Here is a 16939-nt window from a genome sequence, read left to right as displayed (position 1 = left end):
CAGTAACACCCTGAGTTGCTGCATCTCCTGATGCTTGACACGGGACGTGGAGAGTCCCATGGGAGCATTGGGGACCAGGAACCCGCGGCCTGCCCCCGTTTTCCCACAAGTCACCCACCATGGCCACAGCATCCCCTTTGCTTGCTGGTGGGGAAAACCCTGCTGGTGCCTCCAGCCCCATGGGGCTCAGCAGGTCTGGGACGGGGATCCCTGCCGGTGGCTGGTGTTTCATGTGTTCGACCGGGAAATAAAGCTTCTGGGTTCTAGGTTTGCCTCCCCCGGGGAAGTTTTGCTGGTTTCTGGGTTGGTGCTCTCTGCAGGAGATTCACTGCAATTACTGAATGCTCTGAGAGTCTTGGATTTGAGTCACAACAAGATCCAGGATTGTGAGCACTATTTATCGACCCTTACAGAACTAGAGTACCTCAATCTGGCTTATAACTTCCTGTCCAAGGTGCCAAACCTTGGCATTTTCAGCCGATCCAAACTGGTGACTCTGATCCCGCGCAACAATGAACTTGACAGCATTAATGGGGTTGAACAGCTAGTGAATCTGCAGCACCTGGATGTGGCCTATAACCTGCTGCTGGAACATGCCCAGTTGGCACCACTGTCCACTCTGCACTATGTAAAACAACTGAATTTAGAGGGAAACCCATTATGGTTCCATCAAAACCACCGATCTGCAACCCTGGCACACGAGTCTCCCAGGGCAGCCTCTTCCAATTTCCTCTTGGATGGGGAGCCACTCTCTTCCTCGGACCTAATGCACCTTCCAAGAGTGCAGAGTGGATTTGCTGAGTGAATCGGGGGATGACCCAGTGCTGGAGGCTGACTCAGTAGCCCTGCCACAGCGGGGCATCCCTGGAAGCCAGGCTCCCCCTTTGCCACCTGCCTGGTGGCAGGAGCATGGCCCCATCCCAGCCCCCCTACTGGAACGCACGCAAGGAGATGCCTGTTTGGTTTGGATAAACCACCAAGATGCAAGGATTTTAAGACAATCTATCCAGATTGGCCGAGCCTTTACGGATTAGGGAAACGGGTCACCAGAGGGTTGCTGCCCATCACGGTGTCTGGGCGCTTCCTGCTGGGGCCAGGAACACCAGCCCCTCGCGGGAATTTCGGCAGTTTCACTTCCCCACCCAGCCCAGGGCCAAACGCCCGTCAGCAGCAAGAACAAAAAGTAACGGTTTAAAAAAAAAAAAAAAAAAGACAACACGTCATAAGTATTTCATAATTCAGAAAAGGTTTACCAGCAGAGGCTATGGATGACCGAAAATGGACAGGATCTGACTGGAATTTGGTATGAAAGGAACATGTCACTTTCTTTCCTGGGTAAGGTCAGTGAAGGTGGGCTCCAGGAGGTTTGAAGGGGACAGGAGGACTGCTTGACTGGTCCCACCCGTGTTTTTCTGCATCAGGCTTGACTGCTGTCAGCCTTTTCCCATCCACACAAACCCCGTACGTACACAAAGTCTTATTAAGAAAGGATTGGTCTGAATGTTGACACATGTTTTGGGGGAGGGAAACCTTCTTTTAGCTGAACTCCTTCATCCACCTCTAGTGCCTCCTCTGCCCCAAAGAAAGGGCCGTTCTCATTCACTTCTTTCACCGCAGTTAATTAGTAAGTCCGAGCCAGCCCGCCCTCGAGAGCTGGTAGTTCCCTTAATCTCTCTGTTGCTAGGGCATGCCGACATGCTCCACTGGTACCAGTTCCAGCGTGATGCGGGGGATCGTGGAAAGAAAGGGGAAAGGGCTGATCGTGCTCTTCTTTTTATGTGGGGTAAAAAAAGAGGTGAAAATGAAGTGAATATTTTTTGTACTGACAACCCAAACTTTTACGTTTGAAACTTCATTGGCACAAATGGCAAGTTTAGAGATTTATTTAAAAAAAAAAAAAAAAAAGGAAAAAAAAATAAAAGAAGCTCTTTTTGATGAGGCTGAGAAGTTCACAATGGGGGAAAGCACAGGGTGAATGATAAGGCCTAAAGGAGCTCATTAAATTGAGGCAAACTGAGCAGAGTTATCTTATTTCACTCCCTTTCTCCTGCCACCCCCGTGATGGAGAACTCTTTTATCAAAGTAGGGGGGGCAGGGTCACTTCCTTGCAAAACGTTTGATAGAAATAACTAAATGTATAATTGTTTTCCTCATATTTTTTGTAAATTTAAACATTTGTAAAGCAAGCTGGAGCCTCAGCGAAGGGTGCTGCTGACGGAAGTGTAGGCAGCAGGTGGGAGAGGTCCCATAGTCCCGTTTCCTCCTCTCGGCTCAGCCAACCTCCTGAGCAATGGCAAGATAAAAGTTAAGTAGGACACATGGACCTCAGGGACGATAGGGGTCAAATCTGAATGCAAATGTGAAATGTTTGCCTTGGAAACGGTGTTGCTTACTTTATTTGATCTGCACCAGCCTTTACAAAACCAGAGCGAGCGTATGATTCTAAAAGGTCAGTGCATTGAAACAAAAGTGTTGCCCAGCAAAAACCTCTCCTTGGGATCTCGGGCAAGTGCCTTTCCTCTGACTGCAGCCGGCGTTGGCTGGCTCAGGAGATCAGGGATCCCATCCCATCCCGTCTCAGTGAGCACAGGTATCGTGAAGAGCCAAAGCATGCCAGAGGCTGCAGGCTGACAGGGAAACTTCTTAGAAAGTCTGTGTTCAGCAGAAGAAACCAGGGTAGGGTTTAATCCCTTGCTGGCAACAAGAACAGTGGCAGAGTGCAGTAACTGACAGTGCATTCTTGCCTTTAATCTGAAAATTAGCCAGAGTGCTTTAAGAGCTGTGTTTTGAGAGTCCGCATGAACGATGGATGACAAAACAGAAGCGAGCACCTGCCTCACGCATCCTCTTGCTCATGAGACTCATGTGGTGACACACGTTGATGTGAGACTTCTCTTCCTGGGGGGTGGGAAGGGGTGGAACGACTGTGGTCCTGCCGGCCAGCACAGCTCTGGGTGCCGGGAAAGGGACAGCTGTGGCAAACAGCACATTTTCTACACAAAACTCTGCCAGCTGTAGCTAGAAAATTTCCACAGGTTCTTACTGGTTTCACTTTCCTCCATGAGCCCCAAAAGAGGCTGTTTTTTTGGAAAGTGACCTCATAGTCCTTATTAAAAAGCAATCCATTATTGTAAATAAACATGTTAGCCTCCTTTGCCTGGAGGTCCTTATCCCCACCTTAATACCTCCCTCTGGCCAAGAACTCCCCTCTCGCTGTGCAGGTGAGGCATGTGAACTGCCCACTTCTACTGCAAGGGATAAAGTTGGCTATTTCCAAATATAAGGTCAGCCTCTAAATATGAAAATACATTTTTATTGATCTCTCCTCCTACTTCTGATAGTTTCCCCTCCCCTCCAGCTATAGGGGCATGCAGGGAGCGCCTGATTTTCCAAAAGGCAGCTCGGCCTGAGCATGGCTTTACTGTTTTAATCCCTTTCAGGTATCAGCCCATCCTTCTGCAGGCTGGTGTAAGACAATCCCTTTTTTGCCAAGGGATTCCCTTTGAGAGGGATCAGGTGTTTGGCATCTAGCACATCCCCCACTCTCATTTCTCCTCCCTCCAGTCTCTCTGGCACAGCTTTTGCCAGCAGGACTGTAGCCAAAGGTACCATGAGACATGGTGGGGTGGGGGTATGTCACAGTTGTCCCTTTGCCTGGCTGGGCAACACTAGCAAACAGGCTGGCTTTGCTAATATAATCTGAATCAGTAAATACATTCCTGACATATACATAACTTTAGATAGTGGGATATATCAGTAGGGAGAAACATTAATGAAAGGTCCCTACCAAACAATGTTGGTCATCATATATTCATGTCATTTTATACCTATTTTGTACCTGGTGTTAACAGTGACAATATGTGCAGGGCAGCAGAGAACTTTTCTGTTGTTTGGGGGATTTAACATCCCCCCATCTCTTTGCCAGCTTGACAACATACCTCTCTTCCTTCTTTCCAAGCATGGTGGCTTTTGTCCTTGCTTCTTGACAAGTAGTCTCTAATGATTTCTTATAAAAACTGGAAATGCCTCTCTCTTGCTTTTTAGACGTGATACACTATGTGCCTCTGTGCATCAGTCTCCTTACACACAGGTCACACATGATTTATACATATTGACATGGAGAAGAACTAAGACAAGACAAAATAAGATCCAGCACAACGAATCAGACCAGGAGGCACTTTAAGAGTGGCTGAGCAGAGGGATACTGTGCTATTGGCGCAATTTGCCCAGGCTGAGAAGCAGAGTTAATTGTTCTTCCATGGAAAATTGTCATGCTAAGGTTGGATAACAACTCTGTTAGAGGAGGCCAACAGAGATGTTATGGTTTGCTTCTTCTAGTGTTAACCTTTAACAATCCATAAATATTGTGTAAGTTTCCATACACCACTGTTTATCAGCAGGGTATTCTGTTACTTGCTTTATGACCTAGACCATTGCTTTGGTTTAGCAGCAGTTAGCAGTGGGGACATGTCCCAGCCGAGGGTCTGGGCAGTGCCTGGGGTCTCTGGCTTAGCTGAAACCCATGCAAGGCTGTCTTCTCCTCTCTGACAACTGGCTGACACTGCAAAACGCACAGGAACCCTAAAAACAAAAGCAGCAGAATGGGAAGGAAGGCGACTCACAGCCAGGCAAGCAGCCAGCTCTCTCTGCTTTTTCCTTTGGGTCTCCACTTCTGGAAGTCCCTGCTTGCATGGCCTTACTATCAAATGATGTTTTAGCTGTTCATTTATGGTGAATCATAACAAAAGGGAACCGAAGCACTATCTGAAATTCGCTTCCTCTTGGGCAACAGAAAGCCTGTCTGAACTCCTTCCCCTTTTGGCTGCTTATGCTGCTCTTTTGAAAGAGCACCATTATAGTGGGGTAACACTGCTGTATTTACAGCACCGCTCCTACAGCTCCGGCTTCCTCAGGCAGTGAGCTTTTGAGTATCTTTGATGAGAAAAATATGTCACAATGGAAGGTAAGCTAGAGTTTCTGTGCAGGCAAGAGTTTGGCATGATTACATTACTAGTGAATTTTGAGTTTTTAATACGTATGACAACAAAACCACATTCCCCACTCCATCAGCCCAGTCTGTTCTGCCATCAAGCTCAGCGGGGTGGCTGAGAGGGAAGCCAGGAAAAAAAAAAAAAAAAGAGGTACCCAAATGAGAAAATATTTTTTTCTAATGAGCAGTTGAGATGAACCTGAAGAACACCTCTGGCTGTAAACATTTCTAGCATTTCTAGCACTTGGGACTATGTAAAATTGAGATCTGGGTTAGAGGATTTTGTGATTTGCACCTATCACTTACAGTAAGGACAAGAGCTTAAACAAAAACTGACCAGCGAAGACTGAATGCTCCCAGGTGGAGCACAACAGTTGGTAAGAGGTGGAAAGAAAGATCAGGCTTCTGATCTTTCCTAGACCAAGATAAACCAGTGGTGATTCCATTAAAGCCACTTACTCAGTAATTAAAGGCATATCATTTTGGATCTTGGGCAAGTGAGAAGTTTTAATGACATAGAAAGCACCTTGGTGAGAACAGCAACGAGCATCAGCTATCCAAAAACCAGAGAGCTCATAGGAGGTGTAACAGTAGATCAGCTTGGAGACATCATCAGCTCTTCTTTGATCTCAGCCTCAGGCTGAAAAGCAGGCAGAAGCCAGGCCAAATATGTGAGGAGAAAACCACAAAGGTCAAGCAGCAAAATGGGATCCAATTAAAAAAGGACTTTAAAGCAACAAGTAGTTTTTCCATCACTACTTTAGCAGCAAGAGGAAGACCCAGGCTACTGAAAACATGCTCTCCAGTGGGGAAGAAAGGCTATGGACTGTTCATGGCTAGGGTCACGGTGCTTTCGTACCTTTTTGCATTTGTTATTGCTTCAGACAAATATCGCAATCAATGTCAATGACAGAGGGGGCTGAGATCACAAAACTAGAACAAAGACTAGATCAGAAGATTCTTCAGATAATGTTCAAATCAGTTGGGCCAGATGAATTTCATCCTGGGGTAATCTCTCTGTCCAGTTATTTAACCACAAAAGCTATAAGTGTAACCTTGCCTGGCTTCTGGGATGTTACAGAGTCCAGAGATTGTACTTGGAAGCCTGGAAAAGTGCAGACGTAGTTCCTGCCTTTAAAAGGGAAAAAAGGAGGAGCTAGGGATTACAGATTGTTCAGTTTAACTTCAATTCCCGGAAAAATACTAGAACAAACAATCAAACTTTGGTAAGCACCTAAAACAAAACAAAGAGATGAATAATGGCCAGCATAGATTCATCAAAAACAAATTGTGTAAAACGGGTCAAATTTCCTTTCATGACAGGGTAAAAAAACCTCCTTGATAAGGGAGAAGCAATAATAGTCCTGTATTTTGACGGTGGCAAGGCCTTCGTCACAGTGTAACGCAATAGTCCTAAGCAAATGAAGGGAACCTGTGGTGGATGGAGATGGTTGAGGATGATGCAATATTGACTGGAAAACTGCACATAGAACGTAGTTATTAGTTATACTTTAAAAAGGGAAAGGTGGATCAAGAAAAGTTGCTGGGTCAGTCTGATCTAAGGGATTATGAACAGCTTGGACAATGGAATAAAGAAGATAATATTTTTGAAACAAAGATACAATAAAAAAGTATTTACACAAAGGGTCTTTAAAATAAGATTCATTTCAGTAAGGACAGTTCTCAGTTTCTATAGGTGGGCATCACCTGGAATAATTAATTCTATTTCTATAGGGTGGTAAATTTTTTGCCCAAGTAGTAACTCTGCCTAAAAAGATGTGCGAGATGTTCCATGTCACAATCCAAATACGAGTTAATTGTTAACGTAAAAAGGGGAAATGCCCTACTAGATGTGTGCATAGGCATGTACCCTGCAAATAACCCTTCTGTTCAGTTCTCTGTGAGGCTGCAGTTAGAGTGTGATGTCCAGCCGCAGGTGCTGTGCTCAAGACAAGGTCCAGAGGATGGCTGGGGGATGATAAGGAGTCTTGAAAACCAAGGAGAGAAGAACGAGCAAACTGCCTTTCTTTAGTCTAGAGAAGACTGAGGGAGACAGGGTTACTGCTGTCAAATATGTGAAAGGTGGCTGGGAAGAAAAGGGGAACAAATTGTTCTCTGTATCCATGAGGGACAGGACAAGCAATGAGCTTAAATTACAGAAAATGAGACTGAGGTTGGATGTTACGGCAAGCAGTGAGGATAATGACACACAGAAGTATCTGAGGAGGGTGTGGAATCACCGTCCTTAGTGTAGGAAGTTAGACAAGCATTGGCCAAGAGTGACAAATGTAACGATCCTGCCCTGAGACACGAGTCTGGACCAAGTGATCTTCTGAGATCCCTTCCAGCCATATAAGCTCCTGATTCTCCCCTGGCTGCTGGAGAAAGCACAGCTGACGTGGAGCATTCCAAATGCTCCACATTTGCAAGTGAGAGCCAAGAGCACTCCTGCAGGAGCTGCGTGCACTGATTTCTGGTTTGGAGGAACAAGGTTGCAGTGGCAGGTAAAGCCACCAGAGACCGAGAAGTCCTTGGATTATAAAAACATAGTCCTGCGTGTTTCATCACGCATTTGAACGTCCCTGGTCTTTACACAGCCATGATACGTGGCACGAGCCTTGAAAGCATTGATCAGTGTAAAAAACACTCTGTCACACCGAAACTGTCCCTGGCCATCCCTAGGGTCGCACACAAATCACAGCCCCCCGTAGAGCCAAGCAGGGCGGGCTGTCCTGCCCTACAGAATTCCAGGCTGCCTGCTTCCACTCCGGTGGGAAGCAGAGGCCAGCACAGCCCTGGCACCGGTGACACAGGCTGGCACTGGCGGTGTTAAAGCTGCCACAGTCACCCTCAGACGCTGGGGAACAGAAATGTGAACAATTGTTTTTTTTTTTTTTTTTTTTTTCATCAATTCACACTCAGTGTTTCCAGACTTTTTTCCATTTTCAACATTTTAATTTTCTTTCCCCTGCAGTGTTGGTTTTTGGTTTTCTTTTTGGCTAAGTGTTGTCAACCCAATTCCTTTGTTTTCCTTTTAAACCAGGGAAATCACTTAGGTAGGTGAGGAAGAGACATTTATTACAAATAAGACCATTTCCAAACAGGAAAGTGTTTTTAGGGCCTGGAGAAGAACATGAAGATGGTACTTCATTCAGTGTGTCAGATATGTGTTTAAAAAAATCCAATCAATCAAAAACCAAGCAAGAGAACCCCTTAACTTACTAAAAGTTTTGTAATTTGGGGTGGGGTGATTTTTTTTGGTGGTTGTTTTGGGTTGTTTGTTTTTTTTTTTTTTTTTTTTATCTGGAATCCCCGCGGGTCATTAGGGACAGAGCTTGCTAAAGATTATTTTCTGCAAGCGCTTCCAGAAGTTTGTGTTTCTCTAGGAATTCAATGGAAGACAAATGGAAAAGGGTACAAGCAGGAAGGACAGAAATACTCTTGGTTTCCCCCCCCCCTAGTTTCTAAAGACAGCTTTTACAAACATCAGTATATAAATAGAAAAAACGAGAGGGCTTATTTTAAAGAGGCAGCTAACCCAATGTCCCTTGAAAAAAATAGCAGAGAGGTAAACACTGAAGTCCTTTAACTCCGTGTCATAATTTATAGCAGGTTTCCAATTGTGAAATCTCTCAGCGATGTGGGACAGATGTTATGGTGAGGAAAATAAAACAAACAGGCAATGGGATGGGAAACGCAGAGAAGCTGAAACGACACCGTGTTGTAATCCTTATGGGAAATCTCTATATGGCTTTCCAAAGTACTGCGCTGGTGAGCAATTAGGAAGCTGGACGAGCTGTATAAACAGAGCCACTAGAGGTCTGTAACTGTTCCCAGGCAGCTTCCACAGTGAACGTCAGTCTCAAGGGCAACTTTGGGGAAGGGACTATTTCTGCCCACCATCTTCTAAATGATCTCTTTAATATTCTGTCCAGAGCTATTTGCGTAAGAAATGCACACAAATGGAGGTTTTCTAGTGCTTGTCCCTGTTCCTATGGCAGTAGATCAAAGGCAATAACAATACACAGTTAATTAATTCAGGAGAAGGAATTCCCACTTGCAGCGATCTTAACCCTGCAGTGGAGGGAAGGCGTCAATCATAAGGGCAAAGGTGCTGAAATTGGCACGGATTTGTGGGTTGTTGGGGTTTTTTTTTCTCCCCACTAAGGAGTTCAGGAAGGGAGTTAAACAGTAAACGTCACTTGAGCTTCAGAGAAAGCAGCACTTTTCATATAATCAACAATTTATAAGTGTGCATGAACCATCCAGTTGCAAAAAATCCGGGCAAAAACTAGGCCTAGAGTCTCACAAAAAGAAAGCTCTCCCAAGGAACTGCATTTTCCCATCCAGGTCAAGTTTGGAGAACAACCCCCTCAGCCTTACTCTGAGTGCCCATCCCCACATCAAAGACCAGCAACGTCCTCAAAGGCAGCAAAACCTGGCAAAGGGAAAGTTAGGGAGGATCTCATCTCTGCCTGCAGCCTCCCAGCTTTCTGTAAATCACAGGAGCGGCGCGGACAAAACGATTGTGAGGAACCAAGAATTACTGACTTACACACAAAGGAGCGCAGGCAAAAACCCTCAGACAGAGCTAACTACAAATAAATGAAGAAAGGCCTTTTGGGAGGCAGAGCAAGGGCCTGCACTTTCTAGATGCCTTAAAGACCAAAATGAAAGAAAAGAGAAGTTTGTCAATTTTACTTGAGCTAGAAATTACCACGACAGCAATCTGAAGCAAATCTGGAACGGGTGATCTTAGAGGCCAGCAGAGAATGAAAAAGTGGCAAGAATGACTACTTGCCCATCAAAAATATATTGTCCCCGAGTGTGAATAGTATAGGATAAAGGATCATACATGAAGCAAAATATTATGGAATTCCGCTGATGTTAAATTAATTAATCTCTTCAAAAAGACATTTCTTTGCAAACAAATGTTCTAAAATAATGTTTCACTCGTGTCAGTGGCAAAGGTCCTGCTGACTTCTCCTTAAACAATTGCAGCATATTAAAGGTGAAGTCAGTTTAAGAATCTGTTATCCTTTTGCCTGGTAAACCCTTAGTTTCCTTTTCACACACAGCTCACCTAACCTGGCCTACATTTCTTTCTCAACACCAGGTAAGTGACCCACATGATCCTTTGTGTGATTTCTGCAAGAGAGCTCTCAACAGGCAGCACTGAGAGACCAGAGCTCTGCTGAAGCCGATTTTACAGAAAACATGTTGAACCCTGTGGCCAGTATGTAGTTTGGTGTAAGGCACCAAATACTTTCAGGGTGGAATCTGCCTACCTGAAATTGCAAAGATGATATTTTTGGCTTGGGCAAAAGAGGGACATGAGGCTCATACCCAACTAGCACAAGCTGATGACTTGTCTACCACTGTGTAACATAAAATAGCCATTAATTAGAAAAATCAGATAAAGGATTCACTTAGATCTGATGGCCCTGTATATTGCAGGCATCTTTTTCATATTTGCAGAAATCTGCTGCACAAATTGATGTAGAAATTGTTTCCTACCTTCAGCCTGTCTCATCTTTGAACTCCAGCTGACACCATCCCAATGGCACAAAACTTTAAGGCTCTGACATACCAGAAGGGATCTTTACGTTACAACATCTTACAGCCAGCCTTGTAGGTTTTAGCTGGAATCACGCGTGCCTTCCCAGCACTGCACATGGTAAATGTTTTTACCTACACAGAGACCTCTGTGTGTCCATTCATCCAGAAACACCGTCTGTGCCCACACTGGGGCTCACGCCAACCCACGTGCGTGTGCATGTGGTTTCTCATCATATATGTTTTCACCTAAAGGGGAAGATGAGGAAGAATAGGCCTTTTCATTCTAGGAAGGCCCTGAACTACCATGTTGTATATAGATCTGGAAAAAGGTAGCGCTGCCATTTAGAGAAGAGTTTAGGGGCTCAGAAGAGGATGGCCCCTTCATGCTGGCATAATTTAATTTCTCTATTTACTGGATATTGCCCCATTAAACCACTTGCAGCACGGCCAAGGACAGGCTATATAAGGCATGATTGCACTCCCTTGTGAAACTTGGTAGAAAAATCCCCGACACCTTCAGTAATGGTTTTTTGGGGTTTATCATTTATCATACGTTCTTACGGTTCCTCGGGAGTTCTTTTTTTATGGTCTTTTATAAGAGTTCAGTTCCTTTACTAAGACATTATGAGAGCTTTCTGGTCAGACCCCAGAACTGGTCGGTCTGGTCTTCCATGAAGCACTCCCTTGGGCTGCAGGGGTTGGCAGAAGACCTGCCACAGGCCCAGTTGATACTAGAGCCAGCGTGCGTGAAAAGACAGCACAAAAGCTGAGATCAGGTATGACCCGTGTGCTGTAAGAGCGGAGAGAGTGGGGTAAGTCTCAGCCCCAAGGAGTTTCCAGAAGGAGGAGAGGTGATGCCTGCTGGTGACATTGTTTCTGAGACAGGAGAACTTAAAATCTGTTATTTAAAAAGCATTATTTTTGGTACCTTATAGCCAGCAGGTCCTTTTGGCACAGATACCCCTCATCATTGCACTTGAGACGTTATCAGAGCTTGCCAGCACAGTTCTAGGGAGAGTCTTTGGGCTATTTGCTTCATAGCTGGAACTTAGAGCCAAAATACTTACCGTAACCTGAGCTTTAAAGGTTTTGCATGTTATTAAGCAAGCTGCAGCCTGTCCTCTACCCTCCTGCTTTCTTGAGGGTGGCTAAAGGACTGCAAATACAACGCATGCACACTGCCTTTTAGCTGGCTTCAAAAAGATATATCTACAGTAGCGTAATTTTTTGTGTTAGTAACACAAGGGAAAAGTATGCAAAGACTCATCCTGGTTCTGTGTTTAGTGATCCTGAGGTAGGAGGCTGGCACAGAGCACAAGCTTCTGGCTTTAACAAGGCGGCCGAAGCGCATACTCCTCCTGTGGGCCATTTGTCTTGTCAGGAATGTGCTAAAAACAAATCACTGTATACTTGTAGCGATGGCTGGAGCTGGCCCAGTCCCCATGGGAGTGAGATGAAGGCATTCTGCTCTTTGTGGTCCCTGATAAGGTGGAACTATCTGTTACGGATTGCTTGGATTTTTCTCAGGGTCATCATTGGGAAGGGCAGGCTGGCACCTACACTGTGAACTTCCATACCTTAAAACATCTGCAATTCTTTTGCTTTACCTTTAATTTCAGTTTTCTGAGGAGAAAAAGGGTCCTGATATGATTTTATTTTTTAATGCATAAATGCAGTGTTCCAGAACATATTTTTACCTGTAAGATAGCAATTGACACTCTCAGATAGATCTTAAACTTAGAAGATCTTTTCTTGAAATCAGTACTTTTCCTCTACCCTTACCAGCCTCCTTTGTAGCCCCAGAAAATGAGGGGTGGTACGCTCCTGAAGGCTCCTCTAACACAACTGCCCAGCAGCAGGGCCAAGTTCTTACCTCAGCTGCATTAATAAACCCCTTTAAACAACCAGGGCGACGCAGGAGGTGATTGTGTGAGCAATACTCAGCTACATGTCTGTACTCCAGATACCAGGTCGGTTGTGAAGCGGGCAAGTCTCCAAATCAGCAATTGCATTCCTGTTGCCACTTTCCCATGCCAGCTGTCTCAAGGAGCTGTTACAAGAGGTGGTAACCAGGTGCCCGAGGAGAGCTTTCACTCCCTCCTTCCCCTCCCCATGCTCTGGACATCTCACCCAGAGAGGGAAACGCTTTTGGAGTATTAGGTCATCTCAGAGCTTCTGTAAACTCCCCTTTTCTTGACCAATCCTCCTGTGGCTTGCCAGGTTGATTCCCGGGTCCCAGCGCACCGGGGTTACGGCTAAGTACACAGCATAAAGGCAGGGAAGCGAGTAGCTACACAGCAAAAGCATATTCTGTTGACTGGACATTTGTCTCATCAGCCTTGCGAAACAAATCTGAATCATACTGTTCCTCCCACACAGAAATCCCCTTCTGCTATAGTTATGCCTCGCATACCTAATAGCTTAGTAATCAGCAAAAAGAAACTTCTCTGCAAAGCTGGGGAAAACCATATACCCCAAGTGGCAGAGAGTAGCCAAATGCCACCCTCTTCAGCTTTAGCCCCAAACAGACATCTCAGATATTGACACCATCACAATCATTACGAGAAGAGCCAGTGGAAAAAGGATTTTAAAAAAAAGTGCACTTACCTCTCCCTTAGACAGCCAAGAATAACTGGAACATCCCGTTAATGTTTTGGTTACTCCACACGCTTTCACACAAATCTTGCTGAGAGCATGGAAGCAGCGTAACCAAAGCAAAAGAGGTTGTGCCATCATTTGAACCACCTGTTGCTCGTTTGAGGCTGATCAGAGGGGCTGAACCGTCTCCATAGTGGCTCACACCTGATGATCATGTCTAATCTCAGCAGGTGATTGAAGGCTTTCTGAAGCAGCCCAGGTGCTGGCAGGCTCTGTGTGCTTGTGCCCCTGCAGTGGGTTCAAGGCATTAAAAAAATGAGCAAAATGGCCAGGGGGCACGAATCTACAATCGGTGCTTGGGATGGGATGGGATTGGATGGATAACTGATCATTGGGTTGTGAGCAACTGTATTGCATCACTTTATTTTATATATTCTTTTACTATTTTTTTTTTTCTCTTCCAATACTATTCTATTAAACTATATTTATCTCAACCCACAAGTGGGTTTTCTCCTTTTTCTCCCTCTTCTCCCTACCCTACCAGAGAGGGGGCAGCGAGTGAACGGCTGCGTGGCTGGGGTTAAACCATGACAAATGGGAAACTGCCCCCCTTTCCCTTGGGTGTCTGGGAATACAGGGGCCGGGAGTCCTGTAGTTCAAGCTTATGGGTTTAAAATACTGAATTCAGTGCATTTTCATAGGGCAAGTCTAGCCCAGCAACTTCCAGGATGGCTTAACTCCTACAGAACAGAAGGAGTATTTATTTCCAACCTGTTTGAAGGCAGGTAAAGAGGTGGGGTTGGCGTGGCCATAGCCTCAGCTACCGACCATGCTGGGGCTGCAGGAGGACCGGTGGGAAGGCTGGCAGCTGGGGATGCTGGACACATCTGTCTGGGCTCTGCTAATCCACCTCCCTCGCTGCCATTGTCACCTCTGCCCGCTCTGGTGGCCACCGGCTCCGACGCCAGCCCCCCCTCATCCCACCACAAGAGCACTGGTCCGGCACCCACCCCCCGGTGCCCGCCGTCCCGGGCAGTGGCCGCACGGTTTATTTTGGAGGCCGGCGCTAATCCCCTCCGCCCTCGCACCCCTGGGCTTACAGCATTGCTTCCAGCCCGCGATAGCGGGGAGGCCGCCGAGTGACCCTGGATTAGTGTAAATATTTTGCTTTGGCTGGAAGGAAATGTGACATACATTCGGGGTGGAAGTTATCCAGAGGCTGCGGCCTCGGGAGCCAAACCGCCGGGAAGCCCTCGCCGCGGTGGTCTCGAGGTACCGGCGTTGTCAGGCCTGTTGGGATTACCCCCCACGGTGCCCCGGCGGGGGGCATGCCGAGGTGCCCCTCGGTGACGGAGCGAGTGCAGACGGGGGTCAGCGTGGGGTGCCCCACGGACCCCACCAGCCTTGGGGAGCGAGGGTGCCCGGTGGGGCTCGCCTGCCCTGGCACAGCTCCTCCCGGGAGGCTGGGCACCAGGACGAAAGCACAGTGTGGTGAGACGAGCACAGGTGCTTTCCAAACCCTGGCGTGGGTCTGGAGGAAAGATGCCATCAGAAAGAAATCACGAGGTAATTACTTTTGTCATAATTTTTGGTTCCTAAGCCACGCAACTGTGTAAGCAGCCATTGAAGGCGGCTGCCCCCACCTCCTGCTAACGAGCTTCTCCTCACACCCTGGCTGGGCCAGTGTAAAGCCCAGATGGGTTTCACAGAATCACAGAATACTCATGGTTGGAAGGGACCTTTGAGAACATCAAGTCCAATCACAAAAAAACAAACAAACAAAAAAACCCCAAACACACCCCCCAAATCACACCACACCCACCCACAAACAGACACAAACCAACTATCTCGGGCACTAGAGCATGCCCTGAAGTGCCACGTCTACATATTTCTTAAATACCTCCAGGGATGGTGACTCCACCATCTCCCTGCGCAGGCTGTTCCAGTCCCTGGCCACTCTCTCAGTAAAGTAATTCTTCCTAATATCTAACCTAATTGGAATAGGCTGCCCAGGGAGGTGGTGGAGTCACCATCCCTGGCTGTGTTTAAGAACCGTTTAGATGTGGTGTTGGGGGATATGGTGTAGGGGAGAACTTTAGAGTAGGGTGGATGGCTGGACTCGATGATCCCGAGGGTCTCTTCCAGCCTAGATGATTCTGTGATTCTGTGATTCTAACCCTCCCCTGCTGCAACTTCAGACCATTTCCCCTGGTCCTGTCGTTATTCCCTTGGGAGAAGAGGCCAACACCCACCTCTCTACAACCTCCTTTCAGGTAGTTGTAGAGGGCAATGAGGTCCCCCCTCAGCTTCCTCTTCTCCAAACTAAACATGCCCAGTTCCCTCAGCCTCTCCTCATAGGACTTGTTCTCCAGACCCCTCCCCAGCTTGGTGGCTCTCCTCTGGACACGTTCCAGCAGTGTCTCACAAGCTCCTCCAGCTGAGGGGTGTTTGCTGTGGGTGACACTTGCAATCCCCTGCCTCAGTTGGCCTGGCCACACCGTGTGCTTGAAAAGGAACACTAAAAACGATGCTTAAAAGCATACAAGATGAAGTAGCTAGTGTTACATTTTACATCTGACAAACGTTGATTAACGGTATTTTCAAAGCACACAAGGCGCTGGGATCTCACGCACTGGCTGGAGAGAAATGCATCTCCCAGATTTAACCATAATCTTGCTGAATTATGCATTTGTCTTGGCTCGGCGGGCTGCCCCGGAGCGGTGTCTGCTGGCCCGGCGTTCCTCCCCCTGCTCCCGCAGCGCAGCCCAGCAGCCTCCCCGGGGGCTCCAAGAGCCGGATTATCCAGAAGGGGCACGCTGCACCCAGCCCAAGGTTGGGTTTTTGGTCACTATCCAGAAATTAAGGCACTCACTTGTTGAGGTTTTAGGCCATGCCTAGGCCCCGTCCTGATAAACTGCTGTGAGCTTAATTAACAACCTTTGTTTCTCCAGACAGTCAAATTTGTTATGGAGAAAACGCATGTGTGCTGGCTTCGCTTGTGAAAGCCTCGACAGCAGATAATTTAAAATCAAATTAAAGTGACACAGTCTGCCATTAAACCCAAACCAGGAGGTTCCATTTCACAGGACGACGCTCCTCCTGCACTAAAATAAAAGCTGAACCAAGGGCAGGGTAATGCTCAGCCAGTTCACAAAACCGTAGGGAGGCACATCATTGACTTTTTAGGAAGATCCCCGGCGAATGTTAAACAAACCCTGGCGTTCCTCGTGCCACTGCCTGGAACCAGCGCTTTGCCCCGGTACGTGCGGAGACATTTAAACAGCTCTGGCGGTGGCGGCTGGCACCATCACACCCAATCCTGCCTGGGAGACCTCAGAAACCAGTCAGGGAGAGGGGAATGAACCCATTACTTAGAGCACACTGCCAGTGTGCTAAGTCAAAAAGCAGTGGAGAAGAAAGGCAACGAAATGAAAATTTAGAGAATTGGAAATTGTCATTGGGTGAAGGTGTCTTTTTTTAAACTAGAAATATACACATACGTATACATACACACATATACACAAATATATACATGCACACCCTCTACGGCCCAAAAAGAGAAACAGTGGCTGCCACGGCCACACAGCCCTCTCCCTGACTGTCCCGTGCAGGGTGCTTCAGACAAGCATGGAAGTGCCTCATGAGGTGCTGGCAGTGCCCAACCTGCTGCTGGCGCCTCAAGTTGCTCCAGGGGAGGTTCAGATTGGATATTAGGAAAAATTTTCATGCTGAAAGGGTTATTGAGCACTGGAATGGGCTGCCCAGGGAAGTGGTTGAGGCACCATCCCTGGA

Source organism: Calidris pugnax, unplaced genomic scaffold (genome assembly GCF_001431845.1).
Source record: "Calidris pugnax isolate Ruff unplaced genomic scaffold, ASM143184v1 scaffold56, whole genome shotgun sequence".
In the NCBI taxonomy this organism is placed as follows: domain Eukaryota; kingdom Metazoa; phylum Chordata; class Aves; order Charadriiformes; family Scolopacidae; genus Calidris; species Calidris pugnax.
The sequence above is the reverse complement of the archived record's forward strand: the minus strand, read 5'-3'. Positions refer to the sequence as shown.